At 47.7% G+C, this 19756-nt stretch overlaps 1 protein-coding gene across 7 annotated transcripts in view; it reads right to left on the bottom strand.

Moving 5' to 3' along the window:
- Nucleotides 1-19756, bottom strand: part of Ctbp2 (C-terminal binding protein 2) — a 131444-nt gene that overhangs the window by 82602 nt on the left and 29086 nt on the right. For all 7 annotated transcript variants that reach the window (XM_087908333.1, XM_087908337.1, XM_087908334.1 and 4 more), the window contains one exon: nt 6883-6986. The gene's annotated coding sequence lies outside the window, so the exon portion shown is untranslated. The remainder of the gene's footprint in view (nt 1-6882; nt 6987-19756) is intronic.

The raw sequence follows: 19756 nt of genomic DNA, 5'->3' as shown, positions 1-19756 counted from the left end.
AGCACTGAGCTGTCTCTTGGCCAAGTCTAGTGCCGCGTCAATCTGCTCTGTTTAACAGAAGGCTTTCTGGCTTGAATCATGCCCTACAGTGCTGCCCCATAAGCCCAAGGGAGTGCAGGGCACCAATCAATATGGATGTTCCTAGAGAAAGCTGCAACCCGGCGCTGCGGCTCGGAGGTCATCCTTGGTTGTAATTAGTGAGCGGCAGTGGGCAGCAACTGGATCATGGAAAAGCCTGAGTACTGTGTGCTCATCCAAGAGAAGGTTTCAAACAAATGTGGGACTAAGGCTGTCAGTTACACACAGGAAACACAAGCTTCCAGGCCTGGGATAGCGGCAACACAGGCAGCTGCCATGCTGGTCCCTGAAGGAATTTGATAGTCCTCCGAGTTTCGCTACCAAGGGATCCAGTGCTTAGGGACCAGGAGAGCCACTTAAGCTTGTGCGCTGTCCTCACGGTCACTACTGGGATCTTGTGCTATTGGGATCTAGTCCTGGCAGCAGAATCATAACCCCCGTTATCTATGAGGGAGCGCAAATCCAGCACTCCCAAGGGACAGGAAAGCATAGGCAGGCTCCCAAGCCACACAGGGCTCAGGTTCCCTACCCTACCTACATGCAGGGAGGCAGGTTATGCCTCCACTTTCTGGCAGTGGAGAGTGCAACTTTAATCCAACTCCCTTTTAAACAGTCTCACTCACCTGCTAGAATCACCAAAATGGGCAAAGAGAGAGGCTCCATCAGAGGAGACTAGCATCCTTGGCTACTGCTCCAGCAGTGACCATGCCACATAATCAACTACCTTCCTGCATTCAAGGAAGCATCGCTAATACAAGAATGTACTTAAGACAGGGGCTCTTCGGCAGTGAACATCCCAAGTCATGTTCCTAAGAAGGCCAACCCAAGGACTGCCAGCTGACACTGCTGGAGACACATGGTCACATGGTCAAGGTCTCCATGGGATGTGAGATCCCATCCATCTCCCGTGACTTCTGCCTAAGCCTATTACCAAATCCCTGACTTATAAGGAAGTGGACTGTGTCTTTGGTCAACACCTGGAGCCAGACACAATGTGACTGGATGCTCGAGAAAACAACAAACCTAACTTGGACTCTGGGACGCTTCTCTGAAGTGTGAGCCGTGAGAGACTAGGCCGAACGGTTACAAGATGCAGGAGGCAGAGGACTTCACCTACATTCTCATCCCAAACCCACCAACACACAGCATGGGCAATTGGAGAGAGTCTTTCTCTAAGCAGATCCAACGGGAAGCAGATCCAATGGGACACTCACAGGGATGCCAGAACCAATAGCCCAGACAGGAGGATGGCCAGGGAGAACCCCACAAGGGAGACACTGCTGACAGTAAGTACATCTATAGAAAATGGGAATCAGATACCCCTACCAGGTGCTTGAACGGTTCTCTAGCCAAGGGTTGTTTTTTAATTCTTGCCCATTAGCATTCTTCACTAATGTTCTTTTTTTTTTCAGACGTATGATTAAAAACAGCCTCTGCAACTCAACCCCACATGTTGTTACCATTTCTTTTCAATAGTCCACTGCTGAGAAGCTGATTTGTCCGCTCCTTGTGCTAAAGGAAACCACACTAGAAAACGCCGCTACTTCTCAGAAAGAGTTCAGGTGTGTCCCACTTCCCTTCCTTTCACAAATGGCCACTCACAGAAGACAGTCTCACGGGCTACCGTACCCTGAAAAGGCAAATTCAATGGCATTTTCTTTTTAAAAGCTGGCTATTTACCCTTAGCTGATACAAGTCTAGGGAAACTATCTTAACTGCTAAATGGAAAGAGTGAATTGCAAAATGCTTTCAGTTAGTTAGCAGGAAGACTTTATTTGGAAGCAGCTTGGGGCCAGGTGGGAGTCTCCAAGTTTGCCAAAAATAAACGAGTCAATCAGTAAGGAAAGTGAGTGTGCTAGACTGGGGTCAGACCGATGCCAAGGGGAAGGGCGGAGCCATGGGCCAAGAGCATCCTTCTTTTGGACCCTGATAAAACACCAGGCTGGAGCCCAGCTCTAGGAGGGCATGGGGTTCCGGGTGGCTCCCGGAGCACGGCTTTGTAAGGACCTGAAACTGATGGACAAACAAACAAGCAAACAAAGACCCTCTAAGTTCCCTCACAGCTACCATCTCTTAAGCTATCTGAAGGTGGAGCCACTGTTAGCATTTCATTAGTGTTGCCAACCACTGCAAGTTCAAATTTCAGCCCTTCTGCGCCCTAAGCCAGGCATGACCAAGCATATCATGGAGCAGGTCCTGCCATAAAAATCAAGTGACTTGACCTAAGGCCATGTTTAAGGCAGGGAAGGAAAAAAAAAGAAAGGTAGGGAGATGGTTCGCAGTTAAGAGCCCATTTGGCTCTCAGCACCCATGTCAGGTGGCTCAGAAATGCCTGAAACTCCATCCCCAGGGAATCTACGCTTGCTTCTGACTTCCGTACAAACCCACACTGAAAACACACATGTATATCCAAAATTAAAAATAAAAGCAGGCTTTTAAAGTAGGTGTTACCATTCTCATGCATTTATGAATAGTCAAAAAGCTAGCAATGGTAATACTTAGATGTTAAACTAGCCACAAGAAATAATCTTGCGGGGCTGGAGAGATGGTTCCGTGGTCACTGACTGTTCTTCCAGGGGTCCCAGGTTCAATTCCCAGCACCCACATGACAGCTCACAACTGTCTGTAACTCAAGAATCTGACAGCCTCACACCAATGTACATAAAATTAAATAATTAAAAAAGAAATAATCCAGTTCTGCTCTATCTTAATTTGAAATCCAGGTACAATTTTAATAAGAAAGCTCCTCTGCTGTCTTCTCACTGCACACATACATAACCACAGCCAAGGACTTGGATAACAAATCATGTCTGCCAACAAATCAGACCCTCTCCTTTCTACTCCACGCCTCAGGCAGAAGGGTAGAGAGGCGTCACTGATGTTTGCATCTAGCATTCCCCCAGAATGTTGTCTATGGTTTCTCAACCTACTGGGGAAACCTCGGGTGGATCATGAACTTGTGTGACCAATCATCCTGTCTGGTCTGCTCAGGTCTCCATGCAGCTGGCTATAGAGGGCCAGAGCCCACCCACAGAGTCTCAGTCCTGGTCATTAGGGAAAAGAGGTGACTATCTCTGTATCTACCAGTGTCCAATTGCGTATAACCCTAAAGACTGTGGGTTCACTGGCAATGCTAAATTAAGTCTGCTAGCAGACATCTTGCAAAGGAGGACGCTACAGCAGGAATCCCATGCTGGTGGAGAACCCTGGAAAACAGACAAACTGTGTCCCGCGAGTGCCAGAGTGAAAACTGAGGCTGTTTCGTTTGTTTCCTCTTCAACCTTGAAGAAAGCTTAAGAACGGGATGGGGCAGGGGGTAGAGAGCAGGCAGTCAAACCCATCCGGAGGAGCAGGAGTGGGGAGCCCTACACTTGAGGAAGCAGACAGGATCCTGGAGGCAAGTCTCAGTTAGATTCTGAAATTCTCAGGAGGAAGAAGTGTGGGTCCACTAATACTTCCCATTTATTCTCAGGAGGCTGGAAGTGTTTTATCACGTGCTTGGCATCTGCTGGGGAAAACAAGTTACAGCAGGAACCAAGGGCTCCAGCTGTGGTCCCCTCTCCACAAAGGGTTAGGGCCACGCCTTCCCTCCAGCCTGCCCAGCCCTACCCCTAACTCCTGGCTTACAGATTCACACATTTTCTTTCTGGCTTTTGGCTTTTTTCACCCTGGCAGCCTGACATAACTAAAGCAAGATCACAAGAGCAACTTCAAGAGCAACTAGCACCCAGGAGGTCAAAGGTCAGGATCCTGACGTCTAACACACTGACACCTCAACTCATCGGATCCCAAGTATGGGCATTTGTTTCTAATAAAACAAGACTGTTCTTTTCTGTTTTTCGTGAAAGAAGGTTAACTTCCTGCCAGATTAGCAGTCCAGTGTCTAGAACGGTGACCTCACCTGGTACTACTGGACAGCTGAAGTCCAGCTCAGGCAGTCAGCCTGGCCTGCTTTGCATGACAGACCATGGCAAGACCCTCTTCTACCACATCGAGTGACCAGCAGTGGGCACTATCACCTCTGATGGACTCTCCAGGGATTCCAAATCTACATCTTGATCTGTTACATACTGTGTGAGGCTGTACTCAGCAGTTATGAGCACTTCCTGTTCTTACAGAGGGGGCCGGGGTATGGTTCCTAGCACCCACAGCAAACCACAACTATCTTTAACTCTTGATCCAGGGCATCAGGTGCCCTCTTCTGGCCTCTGAAGCCACTACACAAATACCCATAAACAAAAAGGAAAAAAAAAGAGGGAGGGAGGGAGAGGAGGGAAGGGGAGGGGAGGGAAGGGGAGAGGAGGGGAGGGGAGGGGAGGGGAGGGGAGGGGAGGGGAGGAAGAAAGAAAGAAAGAAAGAAAGAAAGAAAGAAAGAAAGAAAGAAAGAAAGAAAGAAAGAAAGAAAGAAAAACAAAAAAAAGCAGTATGCTTAGGCAGCCAGGTCTGGACCCACTTTTCACAAAACCGCGCCTCTAGGATTCCGCCATCGTTTTCATGTATGAACATCTAAGAGCTCTGATGTGACTCCCATTCTTTTACAGACATTTACAAAAGCGTTTTCTTCTCTCAAGCCCAGTATCAAACTATAACCAGAGTCCCTCTGAGGAACTGCTCCCTGACCCAGGTAAGGCTGGGTGTCCATCTGTAGTAGGACCAGACACAGACAAGCTCTCAATAGTAACTTCAGCACACCAGCCCCGGCCCATAAGGACTGTGAACTCCTGAGCCAGCAGACACTGGCACAGGTCTCCCTAGGTAATGGTTCTCAACCTGTGGATCCTGACCCCTCTGTGGTCTGCATATCAGATATTTACATTACAATTAGTAACAGTAGCAAAATTTCAGTTATGAAGTAGCACTGAACTAATTTCATGGGGGGGGGGGGCACCACAGCATGAAATATTAAAGGATCACAACATTAGGAAAGTTGAAAACCAATGCCCTCTAGGGGAAGAGTGAAATGTGGCCTTGAAAGGCAGAAGCCAAGAAAAAATTGAAAGAGGCTGTCTTAGTTAGGGTTTCTATCGCTGTGTTAAAACCTGACTATAAGCAACCTGGGGAAGATAGTATTTCAGCTTACACTTCCACATCACAATCCATCATTCAGAAGCAGGGAGGGCGGGAACCTGGAGGCAGGAACCGACACAGAGGCCATAGAGGAGTGCTGTTCACTGGCTTGTTCTTCGTGGTTTATTTAGCCTGCTTTCTTATTGCACCCAGCACTACCAACCCAGAGGTGGTACCACCTACAGTGGGTCGAGCCCTCCCACATCAATCACTAATTAAGAAAATATCCCACAGGCTTGGCCTTTCTTTCCAAAGGACTCTAGCTGGTTTCAAGGTGACATAAAGCTAGCCAGAGCAGAGGCTTTCCTCGTAGGTCCTCCCCCACAGAAGGTTTGTGGGTACTCTAATGTCCTCCCCCACAGAAGGTTCATGTGTATTCTAAGTCCACCACCAACAACCCCTACACACACATACACACACAAAGATTGGTAACTGTCTAAGAACCACCAAGTGCTCCTACATTAAGTGACCAATGTGAGTGATCACCAACTTAATCTGGGGAAGGTCTCTGTGGTCAATGAAACTGAACCTTAAGAGGGCACACAGGGTGGGGACAGGGGCATCTCAGCCCACATACTCTCTTCCTTCAACACCCCAAAATGAAGCTCTTTGTTGATAGGCATTAAGCAGGGGAGGCACCTGCAAGCCTAGGACTGGCCTGGCTACACTGACCTTGCTCCCACTGACCTAGCTCCAGGAGAAAGCAAAGGAGCTACCTAGATAGAACCGTTCCCAATCTATAACCTCCCTGTGCCATTTTGTTTCCACCTGAGACTCAGCTTGGTCTCCCCTCCCCACCCCTGAGAGTCACCGCTTGCTGTTCCTTGGCGCTGAGAAGTCAGGCTAGAGGCCACAGTGCATGCCAGCTGTGACCCAACTGTGACCATCTTGGACCGCGGCTCGAACCTCTAAACTATACAGGAAGAATAATAAGTTGGCTCACAACTGACTCTTCATTTCTGAATGACATTGTTAGTTCAAGGGGAACATACGTATTTTCTTTAAAAGCGCGGGGATGGTGGGGGCACGGCAGGAACCAATCCCGTCAAAGAAGTTGACCATCTCAAGCCTTCTGAGCAAGACCCGTATTTGGTGTACGACGGCAAAAGGCGTGTAAGAATAAAGAACCCCAAACCTCGCTGCCAGTGCAGAGTGAACCGTGCCCAATCAAAATGCTCTTTACCACGTACCTCCTCCACCTCCACCCACAGTCCCCCACTGACTCCCTCAGGGGAGAAGAAAAAAAATCATCAGCTCACAAGACATCCCCGAGGGCTGGAACTCCAAAAGGATAAGCACCATTGCCAGCCAGCCGCTTCCTTTTTAAGGACATCCATCTACCATCTTACAAAGTAACTGAATGGCAAGAAACCATCTCCCTAATTCATTTTTATTCTTTTTAATTAATATGTCGAGAAGTCCTACTACTATTTCCATCCTGACTCCGGTTTCCTTGTAGGATAATTTCTGCTGACTTATCTCCAGAGCAGCAGCAGCAGGAATCTCTTGCCACTGGACTGTATTGCTTCAGAGTTAATTACATGTATTTTGCTTTGATAAATGAAAATACCAGATGCAATTAATTGAAAGACAATCAATATGATCCGGGCATGAGACATCCCAGGGAAGCATCCGGAGGCTGCCAGCGATCCATAGTCATCTGCTAATTGAAAACACCTTCCAAAAGGGATTTTAGAAAACTCAGCTTTTACCTGGAGATATTTTACAGTAACTCACCGATGTAAACGCGTCCACAAACACTACAGCTCACTGGAGGGGATGTCCGTCTTTTTAAGGGGGTGCAGCTTCATCGGTTCACAACCATTTACGGTGAGGAAACCCTGAAAACACAATGAATAGTCAGTGAGGACGAAGCGCCGACTCTGTTTACATCTAGCCATCCTTTAATTACGTTTTCCCAATGCCTTCAACTCAAAGCGACCAGGTTATTAAATGGTTTCATTAAAAATACTATTTGTCTTGCTGTAGCTGCACGGCAGATCAAATTAAACAGCGGAGCACGAGAACAAATGGACCCTTTCCATCCACTCTGACATGGAGCCAAGGGTGCAAAACCAGAAAGGTGGTGTCATCGGCGTGAAAATGTCACTTGGCTTCCTTCACAGGGCCACACGGCACACCAAGAGACCAAACAATCAATACCTTCAAGCAAAAAGTATTAGCAAGTATTCTAAGAAATACTGGATTATAAAGTGCATTTCATAAGCTCCTGGGTTATGCGTGCCATTAGCATAAATGCTGACAAGTGCTAGTCTCCTGCAAGTCTGAGGAACGGCTGCAGCTGTCCATTAATAGAAGGCATTTTAACTCACTACTGAAAATTGATTACCCAGTTAAGAATTCAATCCTAATGTTCAATAAAAATCGCACTTTCTTGGCAAATGCAATATGAGGCTAGGTACTGCATTAAACAGCACTCACATTCGTTTAAACCCAGGTTGGGGGAAATAGACGGTATCTTTCCAGTCACCTGACCTGCTTCTCAGACAGGCAGAGCAGCAGCAGAGCTAGGCAGTGAAGTCAGTCCTGCGGCCGAGAGAGAGAAAGCCAACATCTGGCTTTTCCATGAAGATGGAATTCCACCAGTGGGGATTGCTATGTGACTACAGAGCCCACATAGGAAGACACCCCACTAGGAAGGCGAGAGACACACTGACATTCATGAACTGCTGCCTCCAATCTGTGTAGTGCGATTTCTAATAGGTCTTAATAATAAAAACACGGAGTCAAAGACAGGAGGAGGTGGTGCACACCTTTATTCCCAGCACTCCAGAGGCAGAGGCAGGAGGATCTCTGTGAGTTTAAGATCAGCCTGGTCTACAAGAGCTAGTTCCAGGACAGGCTACAAAGCTACAAAGAAACCCTCGAAAAACAAAAACCAAAAATAACAAAAACTTGTGGAGTCAGATATTGGGGGAGGGGGGGGAGCCGAAAGATCCGAGAAGCAGAGCACCCAGCCACTTCTACAAAATCCTCAGGCAGAATGGAGTATCCTGTCTCTACACAGCCTCAGACTGAATGCCCTGAACTCCTATCTCCTCCAGCCTTATATTCCTCTCTCTGCCCAGCTATAGCCCACCCTGTCTCTACCTCCCTAGTGCTGGGATTAAAAGTGTGGCCCCTATGGCTAATTGTTGGAACAGGTAGCTCCACACTCTTGACTTTCAGGCAAGCTTTATTTGTTAGCTCACAAACAAAATATCATCACAAACCTGCCCTCCCAAAATCTCCCAGTTGACCTGTATTCCAACATTTGGCTAACATATATCCTCACCATGTGGGGTAAAGGGAACACTCCTCCATTAATGGTGGGAGTGCAAACTTGTAAGCCGCTATGGAAATCAGTATGGTAATGTCTCAGAAAATTAGGAAACAATCTACCTCAAGACCCAGCAATACCACTTTTGGGCGTATACCCAAAGGATGCACAATCATACCACAAGGCCATATGAAGCACAATTAATAAAACTCAGAGAGAAATTGGGGTTCAACAAGATCTGAACATCAAAACAGCCAGCCACTGGTTCTTAAGCTTGACCTCAGTCTGAAACTGCGATCCTGTCTACCAGAATCTCAGAATGAGAATGTCTGAGAGCTGTCTCTCCTGCAGTTACACCTCCCTCCCTCCCCCGCGATCCCTGCCCCTCCCAGGTCTTATATTCCTTCCTAGGGCTGGGATTAAAGACATGCGCCATCCAATTTCTATGGCAACTAGTGTGGCTACTGGGATTGAAGGTGTGTGTTACCATAACCTGGTCTCTAAGGCACTAAACCAGTGGGACTGTTTTACTCTTAGGCTTTCAGGCCGACTTTATTTTTTAAAAAATTCAATTGAAATGCCACTACATACATGTGCTCAGCCATGTTCATAGCAGCATTATTCATAATAGCTAGAACCTGGAAATAAACTCAACTGAAAAACAGATTTAAAAAAAATGGTACATTTACACAATGGAGTACTACACAGTGGTAAAAAAAACAATAATGACATCTTGAAATGTGCAGGCAAGTGGATGGATCTAGGAAAAACAATATTGAGTGAGTTAACCCAGACCCAGAAAGACAAATATCATATATGCTCACTCATACATGGCTTTTTGACATAAAGCAAACAAAAAACAGCCTACAGTCCATAACCCCAGAGAACCTAGACAACAAAGAGGACCTTAAGAGAAACATACAAAGAACTACATAGAAAGGAGAAAAAGACAAGATCTGAGCAAACTGGGAGCATGGGAAAGGACAGAAGGGAAGAGGGGAGCAGAGAAACACATATGGCTCATTAAAAACATAAAAATTAAAAAATTTCCTCACCATCACCACAACCAACCAACCAAAGAAAACAAAATCCACACGCCAACAAAAGCCATGAAATCACTTACTAGCTTCCCAACTTCCCAACTAGCGATGACTTTTCCAGTCATACAATTTCAGGAGCCAGAGAGGGACAGGGATCTCCCTGTGTAGCCCTGGATAGCCTTGAAGTCAGAGCTCCCACAGCCTCTGCCTCCAGAGTGCTAGGATTAAATATAGGCAGGCGTGTCCAGGCCCAGACACTCAGATCTAAGACGCCCTAGCTTCCTAACAGGCATAAGGTCTCTGCCCACTGCACGTACCCGCGACCTTACAAGCCAAACACCCTAGTGTAAGAAAGGTGGTATAATGCAGACATTCCAGGCTCTCAGGTGTCAGGAACAGAGGGACATGCACAGCCTGAGTGGTCTAGAGATTCCAATGACAGAAGCATCCAGCACAGCCAAAGAACCACCCTTCTGAGGTAGCGGTGCTCGCCTGACGCTTTTAAAAGCCCATCTCATAGCTACCTTCTCCAGCGCCTTCCCTTCTGACGTATAGTGATGGTTCAATATTCTTGTTTCTGAACATAGGAGGGAACTAAGTATTAATTATCAACACAGCTGAACTCCCGTGTAGGGTGGCTTGTCCTAAAGTGCCATAGGATCACTTTTCCCATTTCCAATGATTTGATCAGTAGAAGAAAATGGTTGTCTCTTGCTTTCTAGTGTGTGCGCACACACACACACCACACACAAATTTCCAAGTGTGGTGGTACATACCTTTTTATCCTAGCACTCGGGATACTGAGGCAGGTGGTTCTCGGGACCTCTGTGAATTCTTGGCTGCAAAGTAGAAATGTCTCCCAAGAAAACAACTCCCAAACGACAAGAAAATTACATGCCCACGTGATTGACAAAACCGACCCTTTTAGACATGGGGGGGGGGGCATGGAGCTGAGTGGTAACTGCATTGTTTCTCAACCGCAAACCAAGGTTTGAAGAAAACAAATGTTCCCCTTGCCTGGTCTTAGTGGGTGGTGGGCACAGGCTGTAGAGGAGAGACAGCCCACTGTAAAGGGGAGCGGGCAACGCAACTGTCCCTTGAAGAGGGCTTTACAGAAGGAAACACCTAGTAGAAGATCTGGAAGAGCCTGCAGCCTTCAGCCGGAGCAAAGGGTGACAGCTTATTTAGTGGATTAAAAATGGGAAAGGGCTTGGAAGACTGTCAGGATCTCTGAAGCCAGCACCATAGCTCCTTGAAGGTTGGAGAGGAGGTCCTTACAGAGAGCGGAGCCACAGAATACCTAACTTTAAAATTCAGATACTTGTCTTGGCAGATACTTGCTGACAGTGCGCCGTGGAGCATTGCCCCGAGGAGGCACCAGGGGAAATTGTCTTGGCAGGTTTCTCTAAGAACTTCCAGGAGTATACAGGCAGACACAGAAATGACTTAGCTGATTAAGATCACCACGGGTCCTAACTCGGGGACCACAGGATCCCAAGCAGCCTCAGTATGTGCTCGCCTAGCTTTTTTCCCCTGCTGTCTACTTTCAGCAAGGTCTGTCACGTGGGAGGGGCCAGCCTAACTAACCCTCACCTACCATCTCTTCCTCCCCTTGAGGACAGGGACAGCGTGTGATGCTATGCACTGAACTGCAGGCGTAAACTGAACAGTAGGCACTGTGTGGATCATGCCTGCTGAGTAAGCAGGGGAAAGAGATGTGCACACTGGGGGCTGTCTGGCCAGGCATCCACGAACGTAGTACAAGGGACAGCAGCTGGGTAGGGGGGAATGCAGCCTCTTCTATCGATCCCTACTTTCTGGGTCCCATGGTGATCTAGGACCTGGGGTTGTCTTGGTTCCTGCACCACTTGAGTATCATGTAGCTGGCCCACTAAGTACAAGCCTACTCCAGGAAGGCTTGGCTCCCTGGTATGGAAAATGTGTTTTGGTTGCTCCATGGGGAAAAACCATTCACAACAAAGCCCCTGCATGGCAGAATAAGTAGCCCACATCAGACATGGGGTATGTGTGCCAACATGTGACATCTGGGAGGGTCTGGGAGGCTGTCAGTTTCGGAGAAGGCAGGTTTCCATTCCATCGACTACTGCCTTTGTAATAAACAAAGCACATTAATTAACTTGAAAACAAGTTCCCTTCCCCAAGAAAGAAAATGATCCTGAAAACTAATTCTTCTGTTGCCCGTCAGAGCACACATAAGGTCCACGGCCTTATCCTAGCTGGGAGGTCCAAGAGTGTCACAACTGCAAGACCAACCAACACCCTCTGCGCAGTGAGCACTTCACAGTTCTAGGCTCCAAGCATAGAAGCAAATTGAGGAACAGGCAACGTTCAGCAGGCTTTAGGTTGTTTAGAATGTGAAAAGCTACCCGGCTAAGGTGGAGCACACCTTCAGTCTCAGCACTCTGGAGGCAGAAGCAGGTGGATCTCAGTTCGAGGTCAGCCTGGTCTAGAGAGCAAGCTCCAGGACAGAGAGCTAGACAAAGAAGAAATCCTATCTTGAAAAAACCAAAAGAAAAAAAAACAACATGAATAGTCTCAACAGCCACGATTTGAGAACTGCTTTCAATTACAGAAAACTGCCGAAGCCTTGGAAGCACTTGACTGAGCAAGGGGAAGAAGGCGCCCACACCTCAGCTGTCTCCACTGACGAGGTGGCAGGAAACACTATCCTGAGGGCCTCGGTGGGCACTGGGTGGCAGGAGCACCACAATCTCATTGGCTAATGGAGGGTCTGGGGATAACAGGTGGGGGGGCCTTGGCCATCACTGGGAACAAGTAATGTCCCTTGATTTTGGGGATCTGCTATTCAATGGCTGATGATGGCCAATTTTACAAGGAATGAAAGTTAGATCCATGAGCAACAACCCACACAGCGATGTCATTTTGTGACCTCAAGCTGAGTTTCCAAAACACCCCAAACTGCCCAGCTTATAAGAAAGAGAAGAAGGCAGCTGCCTTGAGCGATCTGACCACAGGCTCCCAGGGACAGGGTGGGAGGCAGTGTCTGTAGGCACTAGATGGTCCATAGATTGTACAACTACCTTCACTGGGAACAGGGAGGTGAGGAATGCCTGTCAGGAGATCCGGATTCCCTGAGAACCAACCCAGCTCAACCAAAGAAGCCTGACCTACATGCCCCCAAAGTCTTCAGTAAAAACTCACCGGGCACCTTTCAATCTCCACCCAAACACCAGTGAACAATGTCTCCCCTCTGGCCCATCATTTCAAACTGCATCCAGGCAAAAGTGAGCAATGAGGGGCAAGCACCTTTTTGAGAGATTCGGAAACTTTCTGGAAAATTATACAAGAAGAGCCTACATCAAACAGGCAGTGACTGAGCCAGCTAGGCACCCTGTCCACCAGAGGCAGGGGGATGCTATTCGAGAGTCTGAGTGCTCAGCAGCCAGGACACTCAGCTGAGCAAAGGACAAGGAGCACAGGGTGGAGTAGGCACAGCTGTCTCCAGATGTTTGGGATACAGACAGTATTATAAGAAGATGGAGCTAGGACACCATAAGCTTCAGTGTTAAGGTTGAAAGATGGGAAGGCATGATGGGAAAGTGGGTGTTCACAGCTCTGAATAGTCTGCAGGGCAGAGTCTTCACACAGCAATTGGGGAAGTCCTGGTCATTTAGTCCCTGCGATCACCTTTGAAACCTTGACACGCTATCCCTGTTACTGAGGAACAGTGGTCGATACTTACAGCACAGTAAAATGTCACTGCATGGGGGTTAGGTAACATTAGGGTCACTGTGTGGTTTATACCATGTTATGAGATAGATTTCAACCACTCCAAAAATACGAAAGACATAGGAATACCTATAGGTCAAATGGAAAATGAAATACAAAACACATTTAGAATTTTTTATTTAAAAATATTCCCTAGTGAATTTTGTCCTTTAATGTATACATACATGTATGAGACAGAAAAAAAAATCTATAAAGTGTTATTTCTCCATGCTACGATTAAAAGTGATTTTCTAAAATATATACGATGCTTTCATATTCTTCAAAGAGCATGTGTTTCCTGGTACCAGGGTCAGGAGGGACAGGACTGAAGCTGGCACAGAGAGGGGATGCTTCCCAGGCTGCCCCTGTCTCGTTTTCCAGCCACCTGGATCTAGACTTGGGATGTGAGCCCTAAAAATAGCTGCACTACCACACAGAATAAATTAGGAAAGAAAGGGGGCGGCCTTCACGGAGTTCAAGTTACTACAAATGATGCCACCCTCTTGGAAACTTCAGTTCAGAAGTCAAAATCACAGCCGACAATTATCCAAGGTGAGGAGAGACTGTCGCCTTAGGACACTGGCATTCAAGAGGACAGTCATTTGTAAATGCTAAACGTTATCCTCACTCAGCAATGTGTCAATGCATGCAGGTCTGAAAAAAGCTTGAGTCAAGTAGGGGGGTACACCCCTGTAATTCAAACACTTGTCCGAGTCATTGTCAGGGGTCAGTTAGCTCAAAATGATTAACTGGAGCCAAATAGCAAATTCAAGGGTGGCCTCAGCTGTACATAATAGGGTTTCAAAACAAAGAGTACTCAAATATTTTATGTGAAATTAAGATTCCCAGAACCTGTCATTCTCGCCGAAGCACGGGAAGCCAGAGGCTGGTGTGGCTTCTACTGGGAGACACAACAGACACAGCAGCCCCTGCTGGACCTGTGCACAGGCTGGCAACCCTTGCTGTTCTCAGAGCAGAACCGCTAATACACGATGTCCAAACCTCACAATCCTTCCAATGTGCTCTGTTTCTTACTTGTCACTGTGTGGTAGAAAACTCACAAGGGGATTGATGGGCTCTTCCATCCAAAGCCTTGGTGCCACAGAAGCCCCACTGGGGCATCCGAGAAATGGGACATGGTGCGCAGGGGCTATAAAGATGGTCCAGTTCCCTTGGGCACCTGCAAGTCCCACTGAGAAACCTACAAAGGACCTGTGTTATACCCGTGTCCATTTCTAGGCTAGGTTACTGCTACCAACGGAGAGAGAAGATAGAGGAGGGAGGGAGTAATTTGACATCTCATTGTATTACTTCCGCTACACCTATGTGATTCTAACAAGATAATAGGGCTGGAAAGATGGTTAGTTCGGTGAGAAAAAAAAAAAACAAAAAATCCTCCTGCCATGCATGTGAAGACCTAAGTTTAAATTCCCAGAAGCAAAATAAAGCCAGGAAGGTAGCAAGAATTAAATTCTACTACTCTGACAGCTGCGATGAGAGGCAGACACAGGAGAAACCAGGGAGGTTCCTGCTGACAAACATACTGCACTGGATGGGGCCTTCTGGCACCTGGCCTTAAGAACACACAGCTCCCTGAACCCTGACCTTCTGCTGGAGCTGGTACTACCCAGCCTGGCTTTGTTTTCTCCAGATGTTACTTCCCAGGCACCCCAAGCCACACCTGATAGGTCAGGTTGCTGGCCTGAGGCCTAGGAAGAAAAAAAAATAAGCCCCAGGGGGCAAGATCAGAAGTCCCTGGTCCAGCCTGGCTGAATCGAAAGTACTGGCAGCAGGCTGGAATGGGCTACAATTGCCCCAGCCATGTCGTGTACGCTGGGCTGGCTGGCTTCCAAGGCCCGGCTCACTCAAAGAAAGTTCTGGAACTGGAGTGTTCCAATAGATCTCCAGGATCAGTGAAGCTGCCTGGCCCAGAGCAGACCCACGGTTATGCCCCTGTTCCTCAAGCGACTCGGGGACCCAGTTGGTGGCCTCAGACTCTCTGTTGGCCTTTTATATCAGGCACTGGGTCTGTCCTCCCACATCCTCGCTGCCTCCCTTTTAAGGAGCGGAGCGCTGGCTCTGCAGCTAGCACTCACAGTAACTTCCCTGCTGATTCAAAGAATCCAAAAGAAGAAAATCACAGGAGCGCCCTTGCTATTTCCACCCGCATTGTCTTTGCTTTTCTCAGCCCATCCCTCCAGGGTTCATCCTTACTATCACCAAGCAACATCATGAAAATACCTCTTTCCCCAAAATGTTTGGTGACGAACAGTGTGTGGACCAAAAAAGGATTTCAATACTAATACTCCTTCCCCCCCCCCCCCCCCGCTTAGATTTTTATGAAACCTTAAATGGCTGTTTTCTTCAATAAGGGAGCCACTTTCAAACCACCAGCATCACTTGGCTCCAAAGCTGCTGGGGGGGAGAAAAAACACCCATGAATCTTCCACATGAATAAAAATTACATTCTACATAAATTAAATATATAATTTGATTAAACATGTTTATGTCTTTGTGATGACATTTAAAATAGAAGTAATCATTTTCTTTTTTTTTTTCAAGAAAAACTCTTTCAAATATAATTCGAAGCTGTCAAACCAATCTTCGGCTACAGATCTTTTAAATGTCACATACCTTCAAAAGGAGACGGCAGTTTCCTTTAAATATGCAATTCCAAACAGTGTGCTCTGAATCAAGACTGTATTAAAATACACTGCTGGCATTTATCCCGACTTAAGTAGCGCCCTTTCCTCCTCTCTCCATTCTCTGTGGGGTGTGCTTCGAAGCCTCCACGGAGACGTCCCTCCCTGGGACAGGCTCTGTCGGTAAGTGCTACAGCGGTTGGCTACAAACCACAGGGCTGGACACCAAGCCACGCTCTTCATACCTTAAGAGGGCAAAGGTGTCCTCTGCTGAGTCTAGATCTTCCCCCACCCAGATGGCTCGCTGAACTCTGTGTAACCCAATTTTGGCATAACGTTGATGGCCCAATTGTAAGACAGTGTTAATCAGATGCAAGGAAAACTCCCAACTCATTCTCCTAAGTCGATGACCTACATATCCAATTGCTTATTTGCCATCCCGGTAGCAAACACCGTGCTATATTTAAACACGGCACAGCTATATCTTTTTTTTCTAAAATGCTTAGAGACAAATAAGCCTTATGCTCCGGCCTTCTTCCTCTTGTCGGCATCGAGCGCTTCGGGAACTAAAGAGCCCGCTGTTCCATCTTTCTAACCAGGGGTCTAAGAAGAGCCATTTCCATAAGCAGCAACTCTCCCACCGCAACATCAGCAAAAGCAATCAGGCTCCCTCGCACCTGGCTCAAGGTAAATGCTCAGGGGTCAGATGCCTTGAAGTTAGTTAAACACAGGCGACAAGCACGGTCACACAAGCGCACAGCACACATGAAGGCAGGGACCAGCATCTGAGTTATCTTGAGCCACAAGAGATGGAAGGAGGAAAGGCCAGGTGGGAACCACAGCTCAGGGGCTACCATCTCTTTGCGTTTCCCACCCAAGTTTCACCAGGAATGCAGGCGGCCTCAGCTGGCGACTGATTGCCCAAGAGCAATGTGAGGAGGCCCAGCAGAGCGTCTGAAAAACCAAACAGGGGAGGCACCCAGCCCTCCAACCCAGATGCAGATACCTTCACCTCTTAAGGAAGAGCAGCACCTGAGGTGGCTCTTACAGGATTGCACAAAAGAGCCAGTCATAGACTAGTCTGGAGGGGGAGGAGCTAGGCAGGCACACTTCCTTATAGAGCTCAGGTAGAGCCAGGGGGAACCCAACCACTCAAATCCTGAATGGGAACTAACCAATCACAAGCAGCAAGCAGTCATCTTGAAGGTAACAGGATTTAGCTGGCAGTAGTGGCACAGACTTGTAATGCTAGCACTCAGGAGAGAGACTGAACAAAAGGATCAAGAACTGGGGGCCAATATGGACGATACACTTTGCCTAGTGTCTAAGAACTTCACAGGCTGTGTGGCAATGCTTTGGGGGGTGGGGGTGGGATAATCAGGTTGTATATACATATCAGAATGCAATAGTAAGAACTTTTACTCTTAAAAAAAGAGGGAGGACAAGGAGGAAGGAAAAGGGGGGAGAGGAGGGAAGGAGGAAAGAACAGGAGCGCCTACCACCAAAATTCTTTCTTACTCAGGTTCTAAACCAACAGCCATGAAACTCAACAGTACGAGCTGATTCCAGTCACACTGGGGCTTGAAGAAATGCAGCGTGCACACACGTCAGAGAGGCGGTCGCGCTGTGTCTGTCTCGGTCTTTCTCATTCAGGCAAATTTCCTTTCCTGGGCGGCAAGGCCCTCTCATGGCACAGGTGACTACAGCTTGAACTGGCGTTTGGCACATCGGCAGCTGCACAGAGTTGTGGGTGAGCTGGAATGCACGACAGGGCCAGGCCCAGCAGCCCAGCATTTGATCCTTCCCTATAGAAGGCTACAGTGCTGGCCTTGGCCCTGCAGAGGTCACCATCTCCCCTCCCAGGCACTGGCATTCCAATACTTGACCCTACTATCAACTCATTAATCAGATGGTGTCTAACACTCACACAAGGCACATAAGCTGTGTGTTCATGGGATGGTTTGACCTTAACATGGTGTGACACACCTTGAGTGGAAACAAACTGGGCTTGGAATGCTTGAATCTTGACCTTTCCCCAGGCCAGTGATGCGTGCTATAGCCTTCTGTTAAGGTAGCAATGGGCCTCTCAGTTCCCTCCAGGGAGGCAGCAGCTGAAACACCTGGCTTGCTGGAACAGCAAATGGAACCATCAAACTGGACTATTCTCAAATCAAAGGGTTCCTCATCACACTCCTTCCCTTGATATTGTGGTTTTCACTTTTTTCGAGGTCCCAGACACAAGCTGAAGTTGTGGCAATGCAACCATAAATAAGTGCCTGGCGGCAAAGAACTTCACGGGTCCGTGTGGCAACACTTTGTGGGTGGGGAGGGTTCCGGGGATCAGGTAGCATACTTCAGAACACCAATCACACATCTCCACCTCAGTGGGGAATCATAGGTCTGGATCGCCACACCCACCTAGCATTGTATATATCAGTCAGGTCCTCAAAGTGGTTGCTGAAAAGAGGAAGGCTATAAATAAGCAAAATGGAATCAATCTATTCAAGGTCGCTCTGGTAACTATAAAACACGCCCCAGACAGACAGACCTCAGGAAGACTGTCATGCTTCCTCTAGGGAGTTTCCCTGGGCAGCCTGGCATTTCGCTGAGAAGAGACTGGGGGGGGGGGGGAGTGTGCAGCAGGGAGGTTAGTCACGGTACACAAGTAGGACGTGAAGTGTGCTCTCCTCCAGCAGGGACTTCACATGCTAGTTACAACAGGAAAAAGGGTGCAAACCCTGAAACCATCTTATTAGAGACCTGGACTTGCTCCCCAAGTCCAGCCAAGCAGAAAGCCAGAATTTTATTAAGTGGGCTACAAAATACCTGATTTTTTATTTTTGACATACGGTCCTGATATCATAGCTCGGCCTGAGACCACACAGTGATCTTCACCACCAAATGTTGTAATTATAGGCATGTGCTGCCACACCCCACGTGTTTTACAACTTGAAAATGTGTGTTGATTGAAGGATAAAGTATGCACTATGCCAATGTACATCAAAATGTGTGTGTGCAATGCATATACTACACACATGCAGCATTATATGGAAAATTCTAGAACAAGTAAGACTAACCACGTAGGGAAACCCAAGCTAAACCTACCAACCAGCCAATCAACCTAACAAAAAATAGTGATTGCCTGTGGCGAACTCGGAGGTGGCAGAGGACATGGTCCAGACAAGGCTATCGGGGAACTTTCCAGACAGAGCCGTTAAGTTCTGTATCTTAATGGGGCCCAAGATGCAAGTGCACCACCTGTCAGAACCCATGGTTGGCACACTGATAACCAACATAGGTCACGTGACTGTTCTTTCCCAATCAATCCCCACTGCAGCCCACAAATACTTTCTTTACACGACAGGAAGCTGAACACTCCTAGGTGAAGCTGCGCCCTGAAATGCAGCCTCCTAATGTGACCAAGACCGAGCTGGCACCGAGAGCAGGGGTGGCGTGTGCACTGCTGGCGGGAGAGCCTCAGGTGGCTGAGCTGTGCTTGCTGTAGACTGACACTTGTAGGCAAAGGTCAAAAACAGTCACTAAGAATATCAGCAGCTAGATGAACCATCCACTCATCAGATCAGGGCTTGTCCTGGGAACAAAGACCCCTGCAACAATCAAGGGCCAGCAGCACACTGTGATGCACAGACCCATGACTTTGATTCAGGTGTTCCTGGTGAAACGCCGAAGGCCGTACAAATGCAGGCCAATAAAACACTCAGCGGAGTACAGTGGCCTGCCTATATTCCCAGAGCTGGGGATGTGGGAGGAAGAGATGGAACTTTCCAAGAGAACTGGCTATCCAGCAGAACTGGCAAGCTCTGGGGGGAAAGCAGTGGAGGAAGACACTCTGCTTCTTCACTCATGCACACACACATAAATTCACCTATGTGCGTCTC

This window comes from Myodes glareolus, chromosome 7 (genome assembly GCF_982192425.1).
Source record: "Myodes glareolus chromosome 7, mMyoGla1.1, whole genome shotgun sequence".
Taxonomy (NCBI): Eukaryota; Metazoa; Chordata; class Mammalia; order Rodentia; family Cricetidae; genus Myodes; species Myodes glareolus.
Note: the sequence above shows the minus strand (reverse complement) of the source record. Positions and strands in the feature narration are given on the sequence as shown.